This window comes from Dermochelys coriacea, chromosome 5 (genome assembly GCF_009764565.3).
Source record: "Dermochelys coriacea isolate rDerCor1 chromosome 5, rDerCor1.pri.v4, whole genome shotgun sequence".
Classification (NCBI taxonomy): domain Eukaryota; kingdom Metazoa; phylum Chordata; order Testudines; family Dermochelyidae; genus Dermochelys; species Dermochelys coriacea.
The window spans coordinates 99,252,306-99,258,556 of NC_050072.1; positions in this window are offsets into that span (position 1 = coordinate 99,252,306).

The window sequence follows — 6,251 nt, forward strand, 5'->3', positions numbered from 1 at the left end:
AAGTTAAGGTAATGTTGATTGCAGATGTTAAACTGATTCCTTTTCTAATTTTTGAAAACCATTACAGAACCTCCTTTCCCTGTTCTCTTTTCCAACAAATATATTTATTTTATTGCACAATTTTTACACAAAATACCCAGGCACTTTGCTGATATCCAGGGCTAGGGTCTCCAGTATTAGAACCTTGACTCTAAGATTTTTATTTAATTAGTTAGCACAGTAGAATTTTGCTAATCTACAGTTTGCTAAACTACATAATATAATCGTCACAAAATTAGGTGGTCTCTTCTCTCCTCTAAGCAGAGACAGATACCAGGCGTATGCTAGAAACTTTTGACAGTATAATAATGTCAGTTAGAGGTATGATTTTTTCATGGAATTTTTATACCAGCAAAAAGTTCCACTGTGGGTGTAGTTATACCCAACCAAAATGTTCTTTAGCTAGTATAAGGTTTCCCTTCACTACGGGGTTTGCTCGTATTGGTACACATATATCTATACCGACAAGCCCTTTCTAGTATAGACAAGACATTAGTACCAAATACTGTGATGAGATCCCATATTACAAAAATTTCATAGTTTTTTATAAATCATAATACATTGTGCTCACTGAAATATTGTCTTAATCAAACACTGCTAACTTTTGTTTTGTTTTTAATTAACTGAGGTACTGCCCGCTACAGCCCCGTATTCTCCATTAGCTAAACTGAAATCAAGCACTTAGATTACAAATTACTTATACTGATCAAGGGAAAGAGAGAACCACTGAAGGAAAACAGACACACAAATGGCACTTTATCGCTGCTACTGGGTCTAAAATATAAAGCTCATCCTCTACAAACTTTGGAAAGCTTTTAAAACAAGCAAACCCCAAAAGGTCAAAGTGTCTGAATGCTGCCACAGTATTTTGTCATTTGTCACTGCATTGGGAATGCTTGTTGTAACAGCTGGCTGACTTCAGGCAATACTGTACACAATCAGCCTTCTTCAAAGATAACCTTTTAATCTCATGAGGCTGACTTTTTGCACTATGAAGTAGCTTAAAACAAGACTAAAAACAGATTTTCAGCAGGTAAAACGAGCTACAATCTCCTTTAAAAATTGACAGTTACTTCATCCTCCAAAATGTTAAACTGATACGATCATAGTGTTTAGTGTATGTTTAATGATGGCAACACACACACACACACACAAACTTAAACTGTATCTATGTTGTCTGCAAATATATACTCAGGCTCTGAGTCTCCCAGTAATAAATAAGTGGCAGAAACACTGGGAATAGAAGACATGAAGCATGAATATTGGAAAGTCAATGTAACCTAAAAATAGAAGAAGAGAGAAATATTAGATGAAATCCTGGCCCCATTAAAGTCAATGATACCAGGATTTCACCCCTTGTCTTGATATGAAGTCAGCTAAATATAACAGCATAAGCAGAAATGTGATTTTAAGATGCAACAGGGATAGCCTATGAATTCCTCTCTTCAGCAGTTTTGAGCTTGTCTTGGCACCAGAAATCCACAGAATAATGATATCCTGTGAGCAATCCTGAATAAAATCCTGAATCCTGAATAAAACCTACCCAAAGCCATTGGTAACCAACAGACTTGGCAACAGCCCTTACAAGCATGACTAATTTTGCACTTGAAATAAGCAAATACCCACGCAAAAGAGATATGGAAGCCAGAGTGTGGAAAACCTTCCATCATTCTCCTTGACAAAACAGAACTTTTTAAAAAAAAAAAGACCATGTACAGACAAGCCCAGCTCCTCGTTTTCAGTTCCACAGTCACCGGCACCACTATGCTGCTTAAGGATGTGATTTATTTATTTATTTTCCTGACATAGCTATAGTTTAATTTCAGTCATGTAGTTTCTAAATATAGCCTCTAGGGTATCATTTCTAGGCTGATGACAATCACCTTTATGTTTTGTTTGATTCTTCTAATGACTCAGATAACTCCACCCTCTCTTCATTCTTTGATTTTATCAATACTTGGCTTCATCTTCACTTTTGTCATCACAGGCCTAATCTAGATAATGAGCACACAGCTCGCATAACTCCACTGTGTGCTCAAAGCAACTCAAGTAAGACCAAGCAGAATCATTAACCCCAACATACAGCAGCCAACAGGCACCTGGTGTATAGGCCCACTGGTGATAAGAGATGTAGCAAATGTGACCTTCTGCAGAGCCCTACTAGATATAATGGCAAATGGATCGTGTAGTTTATGAACTCACTGGCCAGTCTCCAACCAATCTTTGCCCCATGTGCAGTGGCAGATTAGCCACTAGTCCATGAGGCCTGTGCCCGCCAACTGCGGGGCCCCCAGAAAATATCTGCCACCCAGCGGCTGAAGCCTGGAGCTCCTGCTGTGGGGGGAAAACCCCCACAGTCCAACCCCACTCCATGGCAGCAGTAGCGGGTGGGGGAAGCCTCCCTCAGTGGTTCCTGACTCCGTCCGAAGCCCCCAGGCAGGGGAAGTCCCCTCCACCCCGTGGCTCCCGACTGTCGCTGGCCGAAGTCCCCTGGGCACGGAGCAGCAGGGGAAGTCTCCACGCCTGACCCCACTCGCTGACAGAAGCGTTGGGTGAGGGAGGAGAATCTCCATTGCCCCAACCCTGGTCCCCTGCAGAAGTGCGGGGGAGGTGGCAGGGAAGCCCCAGAACCCAGACCCCCACTGCAGCCCTGGGAGTAGAGGAGCTCTCACTCCCTGCTGTGCCCCAGGGCCATGGCACAGTGACAGAGTTTCTCCGGTCTTGGGGGTTGCAGTTGGGAGGGGACAGAAAGAAGCAAAAGGGTTTGCGGGACTACAGTGACAGGGTGCAAGAAGGGGACCCTCAGTGGAATGGGGTGGGCCCTGCCCCCAGGAAGGAGCAGAAAGGAGTGGGACTGAGGGCGGGGCCACAGTGGAATGGGGGACAGGGCAAGGCCCCTCCCACTTGCTTTGGCCCAGAAACCTTTTCTGGTGGAAACCTTAATCTGCCTCTGCCCATGTGCTGCAATGGAGATATACCCTATGGAATTTGTCTCAATAGCACAGAGGAAGCATAGTTTTCCTGAACAACCTCCCTGTTTCCCAATAACCCACTCCCATGCAGGGGAGAATTACAGGGCTTAATTCTCTTTTCACGTACACTTAGTTTTACACCATTGTCACTGCACTGACTTCAATGGCTTCACTCCTGATTTATAATGTCATTAAGTTGGAAAAAAAAAACTGTTAAAAAATGACAAGGACATTAAGGTTGCAAAGTCAAGAACTCGTCATTTAGGAAATGCCAGAATTAAGGTTGCCTTTGCACCCATAAGTCACTTCCTTGTGCATATGCATAATGATATAATCTTTAATTATATAACTGCAAGTTTGGCCAATTTATTAGCAACTGAAAACAGGGGCTGATAATGGAAAGAGTTAGGCAACCTTAACTATCGGCATCATTACCAGCTCCACCTATAATAAGTGATAGGAAAATCAGGATTCATCACATGATTCTATTGCCTCTGGGCTTTGTGGATCTGTGAGTAGGAGGACTGAGCTTTAACTCTGAGAGCATTTCCAAAGCTAAAGTTATTAGTCTTTAGAAAAAGTTCTCACAAATATAATTTCAGCTTCTTGGTTATATTTTTAGACATAAATTTCTCTTTTGCCAACAAAGTCAGAAATCATGGAGTTATCCCATTTTCAGACTTTCTCTTTACTTCGTATACTTATGAGATTTATAAATAATCACTGTAACAATACTGTTTATACATAGTATTGGCTTGTCTTGGCAGAAACCCATCTCTTTGGAAGAGACCATTACACCATTAGTGTAAGTCCATTGTGCCTTTTAAATGTTCAAGTGACAAATCAGCTGGATGCAGTGGAAGAGTTATTGGGTCCTGATGAATCAGACTGAGCTGATCAGCTTCCCCCAAAAGATAAGTCATAATTGAACTGGGGGAACATATCACATCTAGAAAAGAAGGGTAGATACCCGAGCAGAGAAGTGGGCCTTCAACTACCCACTGAAAATTGCACATTTATGGGTAAGTAACAGGCCAATGAGCCTCCAGAAGAGAAAGCGTTAGGTGGGATAGCTGGGGCACATTGAAAAAGAGGGGTTATGGGGTAGAGATAATATTGTCGAGCTTGGTGGTGATATAGGTACAGGGGCTCAACAGTTGAGCTAAATCTGATAAGCTTCAGAGAAGTATCCCAACTGCATCCATCTTTAGAACCTCTTCTGTTTCCAGATCATTAGTCTTATGATGAAAGGTCTATTAGAATAAAATGTAAGTCTATGGACAGAAAGTTAACAGGAGTGATGTTAACCAAGAAAATACAACACAAGAAGCAGCATAAAGAGTTCAAAAATGAATTAAGGAAATAAAATGAAGTTCAATCAATGAAAGATAAAAAAGGATAAAAAGAAGGTGTAAATAAAAATGCTAAACAGAATACAAGAAGAAGCAAAGAAAGACAAGTACAGTACACTTGGCTGAAGAGTAAATACCAGTTTTTCTACTGATAACACAAAGGATATTTTGTTTTGTTTGGCTTTTGGGATGTTTATTTTACAAGAAAATGAATTGGCTTTGTCAGCCTGAACAATACAAAGCATGCAAAAGGGGTATTGTTGGGCCATGGCAGAACGGACTAAACTTTCCTGAGGGTTACTGAAACTGTTTAAGAGAGCAACAGTAATTTAAGGGTATGTCTACACTATGAAATTAGGTTGAATTTGTAGAAGTCGGTTTTGTAGAAAGCGTTTTTATACAGTCGATTGTATGTTTCCCCACACAAATGCTCTAAGTGCATGTAGTCGGCGGAGTGTATCCACAGTACTGAGGCAGTACCGTCGACTTCCGGAGCTTTGCACTGTGGGTGACTATCCCACAGTTCCCGCAGTCTCCGCCACCCATTTGAATTCTGGGTAGAAATCCCAGCGCCTGATGGGGCTAAAACATTGTCGCGGGTGGTTCTGGGTACATATCATCAGGCCCCCATTCTCTCCCTCCCTCCGTGAAAGCAAGGGCAGACAATCGTTTTGCACCTTTTTTCTTGAGTTACCTGTGCAGACGCCATACCACGGCAAGCATGGAGCCAGCTCAGCTAACTGTCACCGTATGTCTCCTGAGTGCTGGCAGACGTGGTCCTGCATTGCTACACAGCAGCAGTTTATTGCCTTTTGGCAGCAGACAGTGAAGTATGACTGGTAGCCGTTGTCGACGTAGTCCTGGGTGCTATTTTAACCGGGCACCTGGGCAAATATGGGAGTGACTCAGCCAGGTCATTTCCCTTGTTTCGTTTCATGGCAATTGAGTTCTACCGGCAGTGCACTGTCTTTTAATCTGCAGCTAGCAGAAGACGATGACCAGTAGTCATACTACACCGTCTTCTGCCGAGCACCCAGGAGATGACGATGGCTCGCAGTTGTACTGCACAGTCTGCTGCCAGCAAGATGTATAAAGATAGATGAAGTGGCTCAAAACAAGAAATAGACCAGGTTTGTTTTGTATTAATTTTCTCCTCCCTCCCTCCCTCTGTGAAATCAATGGCCTGCTAAACCCAGTTTTGAATTCTATCCTTGAGGTTTTGAGTTCTATCCTTGAGGGGGCCCTTCAGTTTCTCACAAAGCCACCCCCTTTGTTGATTTTAATTCCCTGTAAGCCAACCCTGTAAGTCATGTTGTCAGTCACCCCTCCCTCTGTCAGGGAAACGGCAGACGATCGTTCCGCGCCTTTTTTCTGTGCAGACGCCATACCACGGCAAGCATGGAGCCCGCTCAGATCACTTTGGCAATTAGGAGCACATTAAACATCACACGCATTATCCAGCAGTATATGCAGCACGAGAACCTGGCAAAGCAATACCAGGCGAGTAGGCGACCTCAGCACGGTGACAAGAGTGATGAGGACATGAACACAGACTTCTCTCAATGCACGAGCCCTGGCAATGTGGGCATCATGGTGCTAATGGGGCAGGCTCATGCGGTGGAACGCCGATTCTGGGCTCGGGAAACAAGCACAGACTGGTGGGACCGCATAATGTTGCACGTCTGGGACGATTCGCAGTGGCTGCAAAACTTTCGCATGTGTAAGGGCACTTTCATGGAATTTTGTGACTTGCTTTCCCCTGCCCTAAGGCGCAAGAATACCAAGATGAGAGCAGCCCTCACAGTTGAGAAGCGAGTGGCAATAGCCCTGTGGAAGCTTGCAATGCCAGACAGCTACCAGTCAGCTGGGAATCAATTTGGAGTGGGCA